The sequence below is a fragment of the Rhodnius prolixus genome, unplaced genomic scaffold (genome assembly GCF_049639745.1).
Source record: "Rhodnius prolixus isolate KJV_2025 unplaced genomic scaffold, Rpr scaffold_3, whole genome shotgun sequence".
Taxonomy (NCBI): Eukaryota; Metazoa; Arthropoda; class Insecta; order Hemiptera; family Reduviidae; genus Rhodnius; species Rhodnius prolixus.
This window is the reverse complement of record NW_027411603.1, coordinates 11,827,709-11,848,411: the sequence shown is the minus strand read 5'-3', so window position 1 is coordinate 11,848,411 and position 20,703 is coordinate 11,827,709. Positions and strand designations below refer to the sequence as shown.

General features: G+C 35.6%; 1 protein-coding gene across 7 annotated transcripts in view; it reads right to left on the bottom strand.

Annotated features, from left to right (window-relative positions):
- LOC141453486 (uncharacterized) overlaps positions 1-20,703 on the bottom strand; it is a 186,933-nt gene that overhangs the window by 49,680 nt on the left and 116,550 nt on the right. The gene's annotated exons all lie outside the window — the stretch shown is intronic.

Below are 20,703 nucleotides of genomic sequence, written 5' to 3'. Positions count from 1 at the left end.
TATTTCATACTGCTACCCAATCGTTATTAATAATTATTTATAATTAAAATAAAAAAAAAGTATTATACGACTCGTACCAACTTGATACTGTATTTCTCCACTATAACCAGATTAAGACCACCAGATTAAAAGATAGTCCTTACGTTAAAAGTTAAGTTAAACTATATTGTTTTAATTAAAAAATTTAACGCCTGTTGTTAATTCATTTTTCATCATTTTTGTGAACATGGCGAGTTATTCTTCCTTATTGCTGTTTTGACAAATAACACAATGGTTTAAAATATACCCAAGAGATATATTGTCTTTGTTGAAGGCACAATCGCGTGGGGAATACAGATTGACCGCTTGCCATTGAGCATATGTAAATGAAAATGATCAAAAGAAAAGTCATATTTTTCCGCTAAATATCAGTGGAGGTAACAATTTCAACCGAAAACATAACAACTATACAAAATAAAAATTTTGTTGTAACGTAAATAGAATTAGAGACATATCTCGTTCTCACTCTCACTTTGACACCTTAAATGTCGCGGCTCGTTAAAAATTTAAAGCTAACTCCTAAGGTTGAGAAATGCTGATGTAGAAGATCAAAGGATGGGATGTGCGAAAGAAAATATATGGTTCCAAATTTAGTCGTCAATGAGGGATTCGTTCTTAATCTCTATTAAGAATGGTAGTCTTAGGAAGTAGGAACATATGAAGAGGATGGAGGTATTTCCCTGGCACAATTTGTACAGCAGAGAAAGAGGAACTGGTAACTGAAAGGACCCCATTAAGACGAATGAAACGGAGATGAGGGAGAAGATAGAGGAAGGGCAGGAATCAGAGATGACTGTTGACGGATGTTTCAAGAGGAGTAGGTCCTTTGAAGAGGCCCAGAGTCAAGATGGGGAGTGACAAATTAGCTTAAAAAGTAGAGAAAACTATGATTTAAACACTAAAAGAAAACAAAAAATTAAATAATCAAAACAAAAGAAATAAAAAATGCATTGTATCAATGCATGGAAAATATAGAACCCCGTTTTTGAAAAACAATTAACGGGATAAATTATTAAAGGGAAATATGAAGCTTGTGCCGCACACCGTATACAGCGCGGTGGTAGCATTCTTAATAAATATGTCATTGGCAAATCAGTTAAACAAACTAGTATTTGTAGAGGCCAGTGATGGGTGTCAAGTCAGGTAGAGTTAACGTCAATGTAGTGTTGGTTAGTATACACATAGAACTGGAAAGGTGGACAGTTAACTGACATTGATTGCGTGCCTGGTCAGGTGTCCCCATATTAGCCTAATAATTGATTGTACTTGTCCCACAGCGCAGCATCCCATTTCAAGCTTTAACCCTTATTATATCATTCACTAATAATTACCTTTAAATACTTAATATCACATTGATAACTTGGCTTCATTTTTAATATTAGTTTTAGAATAGAAGTTTAGCTTTTAAGTTAGCGAAGAGATATTCTGTGTGTGTGTAATAGTATTAAAATGAACAAGTAAAAAGTAGTGACTAAAGCTGTACTTTTAATCACTCATTCATATGAATGAATTCAAGCAATATTATTGGAAGCTTTCCTCCTTCATTTCCGTAACGCTGCAAGAACAATCTTAAAGTTGAACAAAATATAGTAGAACTTGAAATTGGTAAACAATTTAGATACACATTTAACCAGTTTAGCGTGGAATTTAGTTTAAAAAACCCCCCACAGTGTGCGGAATTAAAATCAAACAATGACGTGTATACACGTCGAACGTAAGGCTAAACAACCAAAAGTTTACAACGTCGTAATAGTCACTGCAAGCACTTTTTCTGCAATCTCTGGGGCTTGAGATTACCGAGCATTCTGTGCATTTCCAAATCTTCCACCTCTTCTTCACGTATGCATTGTCTAGTTAACTAGGGACGCAAGAGCTTTTACAAGGAAGAAAAGAACTTTGAATCCTGTGCAAAATGGAATCATGCTCGTTCTAAGGTCTGAACCTCTATCTAAGGTAAAATCGGCATTGCACAAGGGTTGAGAGCTTCAATTTGTGAGGTAATTCCCAATCTTTAATGCGGAGACCAAACAAGTACCAACCACTTATCATTTGGCTGATTCCCTCCGTATAATACTTGGCAGTTCTATTGGTCAGATAAAGGAAACATCCCACCAAATAATATTCTTATTGTATTTTACTCAAATTTCGAGTTTTTATAGTTAATGGAAGTGATAACCGTAATGAGTGAGAACAATGTCTGGAGGCCAGCAGCGTACTGAAAAAGATGTAGGATGCCAATAACTTAAAAAGAAAGGAGGGGGGACGGACACTGAAGATTCTAGTCTGATTTCAAGTCTGAAGGAGGCAAGATCCTAAATGCTGGACTGAGATCCTTTAAACAATGGACTGAAATCTTGTATTATAATGTGATAATGTATCAAATAATTCGCAGAAACTTATCAGAACATTCTCATTGTACAGGGGGTCAGCTTTGCTCAGTTTCGTGCCCTAGCCTTCCTGTTGTAAGATCAAGATTACCATTAATGTACTTTTCAACTTTATTTAGACCGAATCAGTCTTGCATTTCAGAACATTTCACTGAAATATGTGCAAACAAAATCAATGGGTTTCATTATTCACCCAACATATTGCTTTGTGTAAACAATAAATTCCAAGTGGTGATTTAAACTAATACAATATACGTCTTGTGCACCATGCTTGTACAGCCCGTTGAGTAGTGGAACTCTGGACGGTTTTATGAAGTGCACATATCATAATATCCGCTTGAGACAGTTGGTCCGTAAACAGGACACTTATTTAATTCAATAGGAATGATAGTCCAGCAGCAGCAGCACAGTACACCAATTCAGATGTCATTATAAATTGTCTACGATATAATTTATCGTCTTTTTATTGAGTTTCTTTTAAATAAGTCACCACTGACATCACTGAAAGCTCTCCCCCACCGCTTTCTACACTCTTTGTTTATTAAAAACCACTTCTCTCTTTCTCCTTAGGCGCTAAAACAAAACCAATGACACACTAAGTTATCTTTAAATAACTATGAAGAGTAATAGTTATAATTCTTGAATGATTCTCAATTTGAGTGTGTCTAGAATACAGACTAAATGATCTGCGCCTACAAATAAATACAATTGCCAAACTGTGATTCGTGAGATGCATTTGGTTCTTAAAGGCTTAATTTTCTCGCTTCAACATTCCTTAAACATGACTCCTAATCAACAAAAAAAAAAAAGAAAAAAGTAAATTAGTCTGGTACTCTCTAATTGTTATTCAAAGTACCTCATATTACCTATTTGTCTAATATTTGTTTTAACTAAATTTTTATTTTAAATACGAGCTTTCAAAATGTCTAGATTTCATTGAGACAAATTTTAAAAAAACTCCAACAGCTTCTAAGTTTTGACACCTTTTGAATTCGGCCTCAACTTTACTTTCTCTTCTATCTAAACAGTAACCTCTTTAGTCTTCTTTGGTTGACTTTCAGCCCATACGAGGGTCGTTTGAAAAGTCCGTGCAAAAATAAAAACTACTTAATTTATTGGGGTAAACCTTTTTTATTTTTCAACATAGTCTCCTTTTAGGCTTATACACTTCGTCCAACGCTGCTCTAGTTTGTTGATCCCTTCCGAATAATAGGATTTGTCCAAGTCTGAAAAATAGCCATCGTTTCTGCAATCACCTCCTCGTTTGAATCTTTTTCCCGCCAGCCATTTCTTCATATTGGGGAACAAATAGTAGTCCGAGGGAGCCAAGTCTGGTGAATAGGGGGGATGTGAAACGATTTGGAACCCTATTTCCATTAATTTTGCGACCACAACTGCTGAGGTGTGAGCTGGTGCGTTGTCGTGATGGAAAAGGACTTTTTTGTGGGCCAATCGTAGGCGTTTTTCTTGCAGCTCGGTTTTCAAACGGTCCAATAACGATGAATAATATGCACCTGTAATAGTTTTACCCTTTTCCAGATAGTCGATGAGGATTATTCCTTGCGATTCCCAAAAGACAGTCGCCATAATCTTTCCGGCCGAAGGAACGGTCTTCGCCTTTTTTGGCGCAGATTTCCCCTTGGTAACCCATTGTTTAGATTGTTCTTTGGTCTCAGGAGTGTAGTGATGTATCCATGTTTCATCCACAGTGACGAAACGACGTTTAAAGTCCTGCGGATTCTTCTGGAACAGCTGCAAACCGTCCTTGCAACACTTCACACGATTTGAAAATCACTCGACTTCCTCGATTCAAACGAATGCCAAACACAAAGAAATAGACCGATCTGGCTGAAACTTGGTGTGTGTTCTTCCAAGAGATGCTACTAACTAAACATAACCTCGATACGCGCCAGTAGTGCTATCTCTCTGACTTTGCACGGACTTTTCAAACGACCCTCGTAGTAATCACTATTAAAGATAGTTATGTTCCTTCTTGAGGGATAGCACTTTATCTTTGGTTAGTAATATACTTTCTTTAGGCGCAGGTCATCTCATTTCTTTCTGATGAAAATTATTTCCTTTGGCCGATCGAAATCTTCATTGATAACATTGTGGTTTCGGGCGATAGTCACTTCTTTAAGCAAGATAAGCGAAATAAAAACATTCTGAAGATGGGTGTATTCATTGTTTGCACTTTGCCGCAGAAGGACATGGATTAACCAATTCTTTTTTAGGTACGTCTCTGCGAGTGTAATAGCACGAAGAAAACTATAGCTGACACAAAGTAGTGCCGACAAATGGTTCTTCTTGCAAATGAGTCTATGGACCGCTATTGGTTAAAAATCATCCCGCTAACGTTGACTTCCTTTGGGTGTTAATACTGTTGAATACTAAGATACATTCATTAAATGTTAATCAGTCTTTGAGGTTATTCCTTTCAGTTCAGAATGCACAGTTACCAATGCTAAAAGTGGTATGTGGTCATGTTGCTAAACTAATCAGCATATTTAAAGGATTATCAAATTGTTTAGAATAGGGCTGGTAGCTGCCTCCACTACTAAGGAGGCGGTTTCAGAAGCCTTCTGCTTGAAGTTGAAGCACAAGAAAAAAGATGAAGAAATTCACGCTAATGTTTTTTGGTGTAAAATAAAATATCTTTTTAGATATTTTATATCCTCAAGAAGTACAGATTTATACTCTCCAAATCAATCAAGAGTTTGTAAGCTGAAAAAAAGAAGACCCTACGTTAGGAAAGTGAAAGGAAGAATTCTCGGATGAGGTTGTGAACGCTTTTGGTGAGACTTCCAGTTATTTGGTAACCTTGCAGAGAAGGTCTTCAACCATTGATCCGCAAGAATTTTATTGCCGGTCCGCGAAAACTTGCAACCGACTGTACCACAAAATGGGGAATTCCTACAGTAACAACGAGTATAAACACTGCCGTCCAAAGAGTGTAAACCATGCACTATGCAAGCCAAAAGTCGCGCAAATTAGCTCGTGTGTTTTTACATATTTAGCCTTTTCAACAAACTAAATATTTCTCTTCAGGGGTCTTATACGAATAATTTTATGCTACAAAAAAAAATTAATTTAAAAGAAATTGATTTTTGGGATGATTGAATGAGTACAAGTTACGGAATGTTTCCATATTTGGGAGCGTTATTAAATACTTCAGACATAAAATTCAATTCATTATCTCAATTTTGATTATCTCTTAATAAAGAAAAACTATCTCTGAGTGATAAAGTTGAAAATCAAATTGTGGGTCGTTTTTTTCTAATTCCTGTTTGTGTAAGAAAACTTTTTCAATAATGTCAGCAATAAAAATCAAAATGAGAAATCGTATGAATATTAATGTAGCGCTTCTTTTTTCAGAGATATCGCAACCACATATAACAGTAACAAGCTTATAAAAAAGAAGCTGTAGTTGTCATACAATCAAAATATTGTAATTTTGTAATTTAGATTCATTAAATAAAATTCTAACATTCGATTGTGCTAGTGGTCGAACAGGGTTCTTCGTTCTACCGCTAGAGGAGTGCTTAAAGGAATTCTCGAAGACTTGAGAATAACTGGAATCCTCTCAGATTGGCGAGTCCTTTTACAATAATTTTCATCGAATGCTGTAACTGAGTCTTCTATTTATTTATTTTTCATAAATTATCATTTTAAATTGGGCAAAAACAAAGAGAATTTTGAAGAATAATGTCCAGCAACAGGATTCCCACTGTATGCAAAATTGTACAATAAATTATGTAGCACTCAGAGTCTGGGATGCTGTTACCCTCGCCTCTCTCACTCTTCTAATCGGGTATTATATATTGATTAATGTTTCAATTAGAAGGCCAGTAGTGGAGGAAGAAGGACTAGGCAGGTTATGGGTGTACGGCAGAGAGGCTGATATATTGGCCTAAGTTGATTAGAGTTGTGTGGAACTGGACGGTCATTGTCGGACATGCACGATTATAAGGGTAAGAGATGGAAGAGCGGAAAGAGAGTAGTGAAGATGAAACGAGGGCGGTGACTGACAGCAGTGACCAGGATGTACTAACGCCACTGTAGGGTGTAAAAGCGTGCATGTCCCAGCCAGCAGGACACAGCCCGTGACACAATGTCACTACACCTTTACCTATATATATATACACAGGACTCTACAGATCTGAACAGCCAGAGTATCAAGGCTACCTTTACTGACAAAACTGATAACCATTCTTCCTCTCTACAACCCCACATCCTGGGGGCTCTCTGTTTGTGTATTATGTAAACTCTACCCTGACATACTACACCGCAATGCCAATATTATGGTACGGGGTCAGGCATGAATTTTTGAATTGACCAAACCTACCAACGTCTGTCACAGTACCTAACTTCTAAAACCACGGCGATTCTCTGGACTTACACCATCAATACAACCATTATCCAAACAACAGCAGATCCTGTGGACCAACCTGTGAGTATGGCTCAAATAGTACGTCACTGGTAGTCTCTGTTACATGTCCACCATAGCGTGAACTTTTATAGTAATAATAATCTATAACGAAAATATATCTGACAAGATAGAATTTTTGATGACCATTATTCTACATGGAAAATAAATCCTATATCCAGAATGTTATTTATGACATTAATTTATAAAATTCAAATAAATAACTAACATTGGACTCATACTAGACAGAAAAAAAAACGAAAAAACAGTAAACCAACCGCCGCTATAAACTTCTTAATAAATACTTGTAAATACTTAATAATTACTTATTACTTTTGTAATAAACAAATGTCGTCTATACCTTCTGCTGATTATTAGTGTATTTGCAATTATGGACGGGAATTATGGGTTTACTACCATGAGTTCGGATTGTCAGCGAATCCAGTCTCTACAATCCAAAATCCTTAGGAAAATAGTAAATTGGGGGACCTCATAACCATTTATAATGACCTCAAAATCTTCATTACTCGATCCAGCGAAATCCATTTTTGGCTGGATTAATTCCTCCACAAATGGCCACCTTAACCCGTAAGACCAGCGTCTTCTCCTTCAGACAATCAGATCTCCTTCTAGACAATCCAAAAAGGCACTGAGGCAAAGATGGCCTATAGAACTTATAATTTTTCCAAGTAAATGAACCCTTTTTAGAGGAGTAACAGGACTGGGTCACTTCTGCAATTCACTATTTCCGTTACTTTTTACTTTGAAATGTTTTCTTGATGCACTACATAATGCAGTTGTAAATTTTAAATTATAAAACAATACAAAATTCTAATTTATCAGCAGATTATTGTTACTGCAGTGAAAAAAACCTTAATGTTGATATTAGGAATTTTTTAATTTGGCTGCGATGTGGTTCCATCTGGTTACATATGCGGACATTTTATTCAAATTTTTAAACAGTTCTAATGCGTACACATTATCTATAGTAAAGTCAACTTTTATTAGTCCGGTGTTGTGCTAAAGTAGTATTAAGAAAGTGGTTTACCAATGGGTGGTTGTCGTTTATCTTCCTCCATGCCTTCGATTACTGACCCAGGCACCACACTGAGCCACTCTGCTTCTTCTTCTGCTTCACGGCCACCATTGCTTCTCACGGCCCCATTCATCCTCTTCTTCTTTTTCTCTTTATCGTTTCAACCACTTCTTAATAAATAAATAACCGAGAAGATAGAAGAAAGAGATTAAGAATAGACGGGTGGTTCGAATTATGGCTGTTTTAGATATAATGTTATCACCTTAGAAAATTATGAATCCGGTTAAGAAGTCCAAAGATTGAGTTTTTATCCTTTACCTTGATTTAAGTGTCACTTCTTTACTTTTCAGCCTGTTCCAAAGATTTGTGTTCTTTTTAGTAATTTATTAAATTTCTATTTTTGTTCCGTTTTTTTTTTGGATCTGTTTAATGTAGTTTCTATGGCCGGATTCTTGTATAATGCTATTTAAATTAATACATAAATTTGTCAACTCGTTTCTGCTTTTTTTATTCATTTAAATTACAATGGAAATAGTAAAGAGTTAAAAATATCTTTCTGAAGGTTCATAAAAAGTTCTGGCAGTGACCACTCACAGGACTTTCTGTTACTATTATTCTCACTGTCAGAAAAATTTCTTCGGACTGTATTTTTGTATGGCTTTCAGTACAAAACAGAAGAAGATGCCAACAAAAACAGTACAGTTTTAGCAATAAGCAGCCTCTATGCAATAAACAGAAATCTTCCGAGGACCGTTCTTGAACCTACTACTTGTCGAGTGATGGGAAGTCTTACGATGAAAATTAAGCTCTCGCATGTTTATTGTTATCTAACACTACATTTGGAAAAGCCAAACATTCTGCTAAGAGCTTGTAATGTACTTTCCAAAAAATCTTTTATCCTCTAAGTACTCTCTTCTCCAGCTGTCGCTTAGTTATAGCAATACCAACTAAGCTCAACGATTGAAACCGAGGAGAAAGAAAAAAGAATTATTCAGGGTAAAAATCGCCTTTAATCCCAACAATAGTAAAACAAAAGCTGATTGGGAAAATGCCATGCTTCGAGAACTCTTAGAAGATGAAGGACCTTAGATGGCCAGATGAAGAGTACGGATTCACGAATAAGAAAGGGCGATTAAAGAGAGACTATTTGAATCGCTCGGTGAAGGAAAATACCAAAATCACTATCTAAAATTAGAGCTTTCTATCAATTTAGGCGGAATCTTGGACTCTAAAAATTGGATCCAAGATGCGATATTTAGAGAAAGAAAGGCAAGAAAAACATGCAGAGATTGGAAACAATCTAGGTTAACAGTAAAATCAATCAGCAATTACTAGTTATCAGACCTTGAAGGAATGTAAACCACTCCCTAAAGTCGTCAAAAATTCTTAAATTGGAGTAACTTTTGGAATATCTGGGAAGGACACTAGGTTGGAAAACATCTGGGAAAGACATTAGAAGGAAGGATACTTGGAACACTTTGTAGTCCCTGAGTGCCCAGTTCTTCCTTCCTAGAACTAGCAATTTTTTTTCCTATCCTCAGATCTGCAGGAGTAGATGCAGAAAGTTTGTTGATAACAGTAAGTGGTTATCGCTAACTGTAGACTTCACGCTGTTTTCTTTAGGCTTCTCTAGCTAACACCTGCAAGTGTTGTAAGATGTGTGGCCTTACGAAGCACTTGGAGAAATAAGTAGGTGCAGGTATATATACTAGTTCAAATTTATTATCGAGAAAAGCCAGCATTGTTATTGAGACAAGTTCTGTGGATTTCTTCCGGCCATGGATTAAGTTCCGAACGGAGAGTTTTTGCCCACAATCTACAGGGTAGAATTTCAGACTCAGTACGGCGCTAAATGGAACGAAATATTATAAAAATATATTTTCTTGAAGCGAACAAGTTGCTCATTAAATACAGTTGAGTAATTACCCATACTATTTCATCCATCATGAAGATTGGATTACCCAAACGCTTCGATTTAAGGAAGTACCGCTTATAAACATCTCAACATAATTGAAAGCTTGAATTGGGTAGCTTCATATTTACATATTTACCTTTCCATTTATTTATATCTAAATACAAATTTAAAAACAAAATTTATACAAAATAAGACTGCTAATTTAAATACTTTCCCTGTAGCTATATTTTATTATAAGGAACTTGTTTAAATAATATTTATAAGATTATTTTATAAATATATAATATTTACTCCCCCTCTTCCAACTAAAGATATTTATGATAATTAATAACTGTAATGGTAGAGGTAGGGTGGGATTTTGAGGTACCCCGGGAAGTGGCTAGTTAAAAGAGATGATGTTCTTCTTTGTTTTAGAAAGAGAGCGAAGAGGTAGTGGGAGGAATAAGAAGTGGAAGATTGAAGGCTGCTGGAGAACGGGGAAGAAGGTATGGTAAGCCAGAGGGGAATGCGCATGGGATAGAACCTACAAATCACCGGGATACCATAAATTAAAATGCAATCTCAATTGTGTACGTGTTCAATTATAGAAGTGTGAGGAGTGCCCCTCCTTTAGGCTTCTAACCGTGGCCCCGAAGGAGTTCTCTGTCCGCGGGAGTGGGGATGGTCGGGGCCGATCAGGGGCGGCGGAGTCCAGAGAGGAAAAAACAAGACAATACTACTGGACTGTGACCCAAAGCCAGTCGTCCACCTTCTTAACCTCTTTTTGTAACAACGAACTTTGTACTATTTACATTGTAGCTTTTCTTCCTGCTATAACTATATTGAAGTACTGTAGTTCATAGTTTAATTTTCCACCAGAAAATTTTGAGAGGTAACTTAGTTTACCTCCAATTAGTGCGAGAAATTGGAGTTCTTATTTTATCTTGCACTTCGTAAGCAAGACAATATTGTAATCGAGCGTTTTTGTTTTAATTAAAGTTTCCGTCAGAAATATCCGTTTTTAAGTTAAAAAAGTAATATCCGTTTTTTAAAAAATTCTAAAAAATTAATGTATCAGTGAATCTGTAAATGTGCAACCAAGTACAAAAACATAATAGAAAGTTCTTAGTTCATAGTTCGCTTAGGCGTCGAACAGGCAAGGCAATTTTGATCAAAATTAGTCAACCAAAAAGTACTACCTCACTAAATCGAGTGTTCAGTCTTTTTTTAGGATTCCTTCGGGAAACGACCCAATGATTTCCTCTAAACTTGGTACATTAATTTTGCACATTTAAAGGCACTTCTAGGAGAGAAGGATGATTAGGCTTTCCTAGGTGTCATTTCCGTATATTTTAATGCCTTATCACCTGAATAATATTATTAAAAATCAGCTGATCGAAAATGCCACTTTACTGAAATGTTTTGTCACCATTTTGGGGTTTTTCTTTTAGTTAAGATTTTAGTTAAGCTATTGATTGAAACTATATTGATTACAAAGTAATTTAACTATATTTTTACTTTTATTAATAAACGTAAATTAATTTTTTTATTGATTAGAATTAACTTTTACACGATTACAGAAGGGGACCTTTCTGGAAAAGCCAATTAACCCCTCATACTGTTTTATAGATTGGCACTAATACAGCAGACAAGTACACTTTAAACGATTAGTTAAATATGACACTATAGTGTTTACTATAGAGTCCAAACTGTCACCGATCTAACTATGCAGCAGAATGCAAGCGAGAGACAGTGCAGGTAGAGGGTATTGCACTAATTTCTACCCTCAACCTTACACAGGCTTGGCTGCTATAAATGGTATCATCTCTTGCGCCGAATGGTGTTATTATGTCGCCCCACAAGAGTATTGTCCCTCGGTTTAACATGAAAGTCACATGACGGTGAATGTCCATCTTTAACATTGTGAAACCCCTTGTACATGGGGCTTCCTTTATACTACAGGGTATTTGAGAGTTGTCAATGCCTCAAACACCCCCATAGTTTCCACTTCTATCTAGTTTCGACTGCTGGCATGGGGGTGGTGGGGGTGGTTAATAACTCGTAGTTGAGTTTAAATGTTACTCCAATTTATACACATTCACACTAACACGAGCATGCACACTAGTCCAATTGGCGAGTGTAATAAACTTATAATGTGATGGTACAACATTCTGGCATTTCACCCCTTTCACTTAATTTGTCTAAAATTATGCTACTATTTTATTGAATTGATAGTTTCGGAAATATTCTTTAATATTGTTCATAATGTAAATTAAAATCTACAAAAAAACAGTGATGTCGTGATCTTATCAGAAATCTATTAATCATGAACTAAGAGATGGTAATATAAGAGTTATAGTACACATTTTTCAATTTAGTTTTGGAAGTTCTCCATGATAATTTCCAAGAGTTGTGGCAATCCAGAATGGAATTAGAACGGTAATAAAAGACAATATAGAGATAGACAATAGAATAGCTTTTCTCAATCTTTTTGCCTCGCGATTCAACATATTTCATACTGCTACCCAATCGTTATTAATAATTATTTATAATTAAAATAAAAAAAAAGTATTATACGACTCGTACCAACTTGATACTGTATTTCTCCACTATAACCAGATTAAGACCACCAGATTAAAAGATAGTCCTTACGTTAAAAGTTAAGTTAAACTATATTGTTTTAATTAAAAAATTTAACGCCTGTTGTTAATTCATTTTTCATCATTTTTGTGAACATGGCGAGTTATTCTTCCTTATTGCTGTTTTGACAAATAACACAATGGTTTAAAATATACCCAAGAGATATATTGTCTTTGTTGAAGGCACAATCGCGTGGGGAATACAGATTGACCGCTTGCCATTGAGCATATGTAAATGAAAATGATCAAAAGAAAAGTCATATTTTTCCGCTAAATATCAGTGGAGGTAACAATTTCAACCGAAAACATAACAACTATACAAAATAAAAATTTTGTTGTAACGTAAATAGAATTAGAGACATATCTCGTTCTCACTCTCACTTTGACACCTTAAATGTCGCGGCTCGTTAAAAATTTAAAGCTAACTCCTAAGGTTGAGAAATGCTGATGTAGAAGATCAAAGGATGGGATGTGCGAAAGAAAATATATGGTTCCAAATTTAGTCGTCAATGAGGGATTCGTTCTTAATCTCTATTAAGAATGGTAGTCTTAGGAAGTAGGAACATATGAAGAGGATGGAGGTATTTCCCTGGCACAATTTGTACAGCAGAGAAAGAGGAACTGGTAACTGAAAGGACCCCATTAAGACGAATGAAACGGAGATGAGGGAGAAGATAGAGGAAGGGCAGGAATCAGAGATGACTGTTGACGGATGTTTCAAGAGGAGTAGGTCCTTTGAAGAGGCCCAGAGTCAAGATGGGGAGTGACAAATTAGCTTAAAAAGTAGAGAAAACTATGATTTAAACACTAAAAGAAAACAAAAAATTAAATAATCAAAACAAAAGAAATAAAAAATGCATTGTATCAATGCATGGAAAATATAGAACCCCGTTTTTGAAAAACAATTAACGGGATAAATTATTAAAGGGAAATATGAAGCTTGTGCCGCACACCGTATACAGCGCGGTGGTAGCATTCTTAATAAATATGTCATTGGCAAATCAGTTAAACAAACTAGTATTTGTAGAGGCCAGTGATGGGTGTCAAGTCAGGTAGAGTTAACGTCAATGTAGTGTTGGTTAGTATACACATAGAACTGGAAAGGTGGACAGTTAACTGACATTGATTGCGTGCCTGGTCAGGTGTCCCCATATTAGCCTAATAATTGATTGTACTTGTCCCACAGCGCAGCATCCCATTTCAAGCTTTAACCCTTATTATATCATTCACTAATAATTACCTTTAAATACTTAATATCACATTGATAACTTGGCTTCATTTTTAATATTAGTTTTAGAATAGAAGTTTAGCTTTTAAGTTAGCGAAGAGATATTCTGTGTGTGTGTAATAGTATTAAAATGAACAAGTAAAAAGTAGTGACTAAAGCTGTACTTTTAATCACTCATTCATATGAATGAATTCAAGCAATATTATTGGAAGCTTTCCTCCTTCATTTCCGTAACGCTGCAAGAACAATCTTAAAGTTGAACAAAATATAGTAGAACTTGAAATTGGTAAACAATTTAGATACACATTTAACCAGTTTAGCGTGGAATTTAGTTTAAAAAACCCCCCACAGTGTGCGGAATTAAAATCAAACAATGACGTGTATACACGTCGAACGTAAGGCTAAACAACCAAAAGTTTACAACGTCGTAATAGTCACTGCAAGCACTTTTTCTGCAATCTCTGGGGCTTGAGATTACCGAGCATTCTGTGCATTTCCAAATCTTCCACCTCTTCTTCACGTATGCATTGTCTAGTTAACTAGGGACGCAAGAGCTTTTACAAGGAAGAAAAGAACTTTGAATCCTGTGCAAAATGGAATCATGCTCGTTCTAAGGTCTGAACCTCTATCTAAGGTAAAATCGGCATTGCACAAGGGTTGAGAGCTTCAATTTGTGAGGTAATTCCCAATCTTTAATGCGGAGACCAAACAAGTACCAACCACTTATCATTTGGCTGATTCCCTCCGTATAATACTTGGCAGTTCTATTGGTCAGATAAAGGAAACATCCCACCAAATAATATTCTTATTGTATTTTACTCAAATTTCGAGTTTTTATAGTTAATGGAAGTGATAACCGTAATGAGTGAGAACAATGTCTGGAGGCCAGCAGCGTACTGAAAAAGATGTAGGATGCCAATAACTTAAAAAGAAAGGAGGGGGGACGGACACTGAAGATTCTAGTCTGATTTCAAGTCTGAAGGAGGCAAGATCCTAAATGCTGGACTGAGATCCTTTAAACAATGGACTGAAATCTTGTATTATAATGTGATAATGTATCAAATAATTCGCAGAAACTTATCAGAACATTCTCATTGTACAGGGGGTCAGCTTTGCTCAGTTTCGTGCCCTAGCCTTCCTGTTGTAAGATCAAGATTACCATTAATGTACTTTTCAACTTTATTTAGACCGAATCAGTCTTGCATTTCAGAACATTTCACTGAAATATGTGCAAACAAAATCAATGGGTTTCATTATTCACCCAACATATTGCTTTGTGTAAACAATAAATTCCAAGTGGTGATTTAAACTAATACAATATACGTCTTGTGCACCATGCTTGTACAGCCCGTTGAGTAGTGGAACTCTGGACGGTTTTATGAAGTGCACATATCATAATATCCGCTTGAGACAGTTGGTCCGTAAACAGGACACTTATTTAATTCAATAGGAATGATAGTCCAGCAGCAGCAGCACAGTACACCAATTCAGATGTCATTATAAATTGTCTACGATATAATTTATCGTCTTTTTATTGAGTTTCTTTTAAATAAGTCACCACTGACATCACTGAAAGCTCTCCCCCACCGCTTTCTACACTCTTTGTTTATTAAAAACCACTTCTCTCTTTCTCCTTAGGCGCTAAAACAAAACCAATGACACACTAAGTTATCTTTAAATAACTATGAAGAGTAATAGTTATAATTCTTGAATGATTCTCAATTTGAGTGTGTCTAGAATACAGACTAAATGATCTGCGCCTACAAATAAATACAATTGCCAAACTGTGATTCGTGAGATGCATTTGGTTCTTAAAGGCTTAATTTTCTCGCTTCAACATTCCTTAAACATGACTCCTAATCAACAAAAAAAAAAAAGAAAAAAGTAAATTAGTCTGGTACTCTCTAATTGTTATTCAAAGTACCTCATATTACCTATTTGTCTAATATTTGTTTTAACTAAATTTTTATTTTAAATACGAGCTTTCAAAATGTCTAGATTTCATTGAGACAAATTTTAAAAAAACTCCAACAGCTTCTAAGTTTTGACACCTTTTGAATTCGGCCTCAACTTTACTTTCTCTTCTATCTAAACAGTAACCTCTTTAGTCTTCTTTGGTTGACTTTCAGCCCATACGAGGGTCGTTTGAAAAGTCCGTGCAAAAATAAAAACTACTTAATTTATTGGGGTAAACCTTTTTTATTTTTCAACATAGTCTCCTTTTAGGCTTATACACTTCGTCCAACGCTGCTCTAGTTTGTTGATCCCTTCCGAATAATAGGATTTGTCCAAGTCTGAAAAATAGCCATCGTTTCTGCAATCACCTCCTCGTTTGAATCTTTTTCCCGCCAGCCATTTCTTCATATTGGGGAACAAATAGTAGTCCGAGGGAGCCAAGTCTGGTGAATAGGGGGGATGTGAAACGATTTGGAACCCTATTTCCATTAATTTTGCGACCACAACTGCTGAGGTGTGAGCTGGTGCGTTGTCGTGATGGAAAAGGACTTTTTTGTGGGCCAATCGTAGGCGTTTTTCTTGCAGCTCGGTTTTCAAACGGTCCAATAACGATGAATAATATGCACCTGTAATAGTTTTACCCTTTTCCAGATAGTCGATGAGGATTATTCCTTGCGAATCCCAAAAGACAGTCGCCATAATCTTTCCGGCCGAAGGAACGGTCTTCGCCTTTTTTGGCGCAGATTTCCCCTTGGTAACCCATTGTTTAGATTGTTCTTTGGTCTCAGGAGTGTAGTGATGTATCCATGTTTCATCCACAGTGACGAAACGACGTTTAAAGTCCTGCGGATTCTTCTGGAACAGCTGCAAACCGTCCTTGCAACACTTCACACGATTTGAAAATCACTCGACTTCCTCGATTCAAACGAATGCCAAACACAAAGAAATAGACCGATCTGGCTGAAACTTGGTGTGTGTTCTTCCAAGAGATGCTACTAACTAAACATAACCTCGATACGCGCCAGTAGTGCTATCTCTCTGACTTTGCACGGACTTTTCAAACGACCCTCGTAGTAATCACTATTAAAGATAGTTATGTTCCTTCTTGAGGGATAGCACTTTATCTTTGGTTAGTAATATACTTTCTTTAGGCGCAGGTCATCTCATTTCTTTCTGATGAAAATTATTTCCTTTGGCCGATCGAAATCTTCATTGATAACATTGTGGTTTCGGGCGATAGTCACTTCTTTAAGCAAGATAAGCGAAATAAAAACATTCTGAAGATGGGTGTATTCATTGTTTGCACTTTGCCGCAGAAGGACATGGATTAACCAATTCTTTTTTAGGTACGTCTCTGCGAGTGTAATAGCACGAAGAAAACTATAGCTGACACAAAGTAGTGCCGACAAATGGTTCTTCTTGCAAATGAGTCTATGGACCGCTATTGGTTAAAAATCATCCCGCTAACGTTGACTTCCTTTGGGTGTTAATACTGTTGAATACTAAGATACATTCATTAAATGTTAATCAGTCTTTGAGGTTATTCCTTTCAGTTCAGAATGCACAGTTACCAATGCTAAAAGTGGTATGTGGTCATGTTGCTAAACTAATCAGCATATTTAAAGGATTATCAAATTGTTTAGAATAGGGCTGGTAGCTGCCTCCACTACTAAGGAGGCGGTTTCAGAAGCCTTCTGCTTGAAGTTGAAGCACAAGAAAAAAGATGAAGAAATTCACGCTAATGTTTTTTGGTGTAAAATAAAATATCTTTTTAGATATTTTATATCCTCAAGAAGTACAGATTTATACTCTCCAAATCAATCAAGAGTTTGTAAGCTGAAAAAAAGAAGACCCTACGTTAGGAAAGTGAAAGGAAGAATTCTCGGATGAGGTTGTGAACGCTTTTGGTGAGACTTCCAGTTATTTGGTAACCTTGCAGAGAAGGTCTTCAACCATTGATCCGCAAGAATTTTATTGCCGGTCCGCGAAAACTTGCAACCGACTGTACCACAAAATGGGGAATTCCTACAGTAACAACGAGTATAAACACTGCCGTCCAAAGAGTGTAAACCATGCACTATGCAAGCCAAAAGTCGCGCAAATTAGCTCGTGTGTTTTTACATATTTAGCCTTTTCAACAAACTAAATATTTCTCTTCAGGGGTCTTATACGAATAATTTTATGCTACAAAAAAAAATTAATTTAAAAGAAATTGATTTTTGGGATGATTGAATGAGTACAAGTTACGGAATGTTTCCATATTTGGGAGCGTTATTAAATACTTCAGACATAAAATTCAATTCATTATCTCAATTTTGATTATCTCTTAATAAAGAAAAACTATCTCTGAGTGATAAAGTTGAAAATCAAATTGTGGGTCGTTTTTTTCTAATTCCTGTTTGTGTAAGAAAACTTTTTCAATAATGTCAGCAATAAAAATCAAAATGAGAAATCGTATGAATATTAATGTAGCGCTTCTTTTTTCAGAGATATCGCAACCACATATAACAGTAACAAGCTTATAAAAAAGAAGCTGTAGTTGTCATACAATCAAAATATTGTAATTTTGTAATTTAGATTCATTAAATAAAATTCTAACATTCGATTGTGCTAGTGGTCGAACAGGGTTCTTCGTTCTACCGCTAGAGGAGTGCTTAAAGGAATTCTCGAAGACTTGAGAATAACTGGAATCCTCTCAGATTGGCGAGTCCTTTTACAATAATTTTCATCGAATGCTGTAACTGAGTCTTCTATTTATTTATTTTTCATAAATTATCATTTTAAATTGGGCAAAAACAAAGAGAATTTTGAAGAATAATGTCCAGCAACAGGATTCCCACTGTATGCAAAATTGTACAATAAATTATGTAGCACTCAGAGTCTGGGATGCTGTTACCCTCGCCTCTCTCACTCTTCTAATCGGGTATTATATATTGATTAATGTTTCAATTAGAAGGCCAGTAGTGGAGGAAGAAGGACTAGGCAGGTTATGGGTGTACGGCAGAGAGGCTGATATATTGGCCTAAGTTGATTAGAGTTGTGTGGAACTGGACGGTCATTGTCGGACATGCACGATTATAAGGGTAAGAGATGGAAGAGCGGAAAGAGAGTAGTGAAGATGAAACGAGGGCGGTGACTGACAGCAGTGACCAGGATGTACTAACGCCACTGTAGGGTGTAAAAGCGTGCATGTCCCAGCCAGCAGGACACAGCCCGTGACACAATGTCACTACACCTTTACCTATATATATATACACAGGACTCTACAGATCTGAACAGCCAGAGTATCAAGGCTACCTTTACTGACAAAACTGATAACCATTCTTCCTCTCTACAACCCCACATCCTGGGGGCTCTCTGTTTGTGTATTATGTAAACTCTACCCTGACATACTACACCGCAATGCCAATATTATGGTACGGGGTCAGGCATGAATTTTTGAATTGACCAAACCTACCAACGTCTGTCACAGTACCTAACTTCTAAAACCACGGCGATTCTCTGGACTTACACCATCAATACAACCATTATCCAAACAACAGCAGATCCTGTGGACCAACCTGTGAGTATGGCTCAAATAGTACGTCACTGGTAGTCTCTGTTACATGTCCACCATAGCGTGAACTTTTATAGTAATAATAATCTATAACGAAAATATATCTGACAAGATAGAATTTTTGATGACCATTATTCTACATGGAAAATAAATCCTATATCCAGAATGTTATTTATGACATTAATTTATAAAATTCAAATAAATAAAATTTTAAATTTATTAATTTAATTAAGAAAATAACAAGACTCTCCTATTAAAAATCTGCCGTTAACAATAGAAATCTGACCACCTAAAAATAGTTATTCCCTGACCTTATAAAAGATTCCTTGAAAACCTGGAGTCCATCGTCGGTTCCAGGCTCTCTTCAGTTTTAAAACATTTCTATGAGAACGAAAAATTGGATTAGATTTCCGCTCGAAGACGGTTTATCGTTAAGAGTTTCAAGCTACTGTGAAAGAGCGGCTTCAAGATGATGAAGAACATTTCGGTCAATCTTCATTCCAAAATCCCCACCATCGAATGTCACAAGTGATTTGTAAGTTTTATAGAAAACAAATCAGTGGGTAAAGATAATTTATCAATTGGAACTTACGATTGCAATAAAAGGAAGTCAAGTGGGTTGTTCGCTAAGGAATTATTTTTCTCCTTCCGTTAAAAACTCTTTAAGGTAGAATCTTACAATTAAGAAGACTGCCTTGCTCCTTCCTAATAACAAGAATCTTGATTTCTTTTTTGTAATTTAAATTATTTTAGTGTTTTTATGAGTGTTTTACCATCAAACAAAAATTACACTAGAAGGTTTAAACAATTTCAAATGTCCATCTCCAGTATTTTATTTTTTCACATAAAAAAAATACATTAAGTTTACAATTGATAGAATTAATAATTACATCTAATCAATAAACCCAAATTAGGGTTTTATTACCTAACAAAGGTACTATAAGGGTCATTTTCTTCAATTACCACAACTTGTACATTTCTTTTGATCATTATATTAGCAAGAAGACGAAGAAGACCAAAATAAAAATTTAAAAAAATCAACGTGAGAAGCAAATAAATAAGTCGTCAACAGTAACTTTTATAGATTTATGCCCTTTTACAGAATTTTTCAAATAAAAAAAATCTTTTTCCATTTTTTTTTTAATGTCATCATAGGGTAGAACTGCTGTTAATGTGGCTTTTTCTATTTTATTTTTATTTTTTTAAGAATTTTTCAACTAAATATGTAGTTTCTATATTAAAAAGTATAAACGTCTCTTAGTAGTTAATATTTTCAATAAACTTGTTCATTTTTTTATGTTTTATGTTAGCAAAGATATTGTTACTGAGCAAAGATATTGTTACTAAGCAAAGATATTATTAAATATGTACTGAAAATTAAAATGAGTAATACGAGTAAAAATGAATTTAAACACAGATATTACTCTAGTAAAGAAATGATGCAAGATGTTAGACGGAGCGCAAATGAGTTATGAATGTTGAGGATTCCATACAGGGCTTGAATAGACATGAATAGCATAAGAATAAACTAGACCTAGAAAG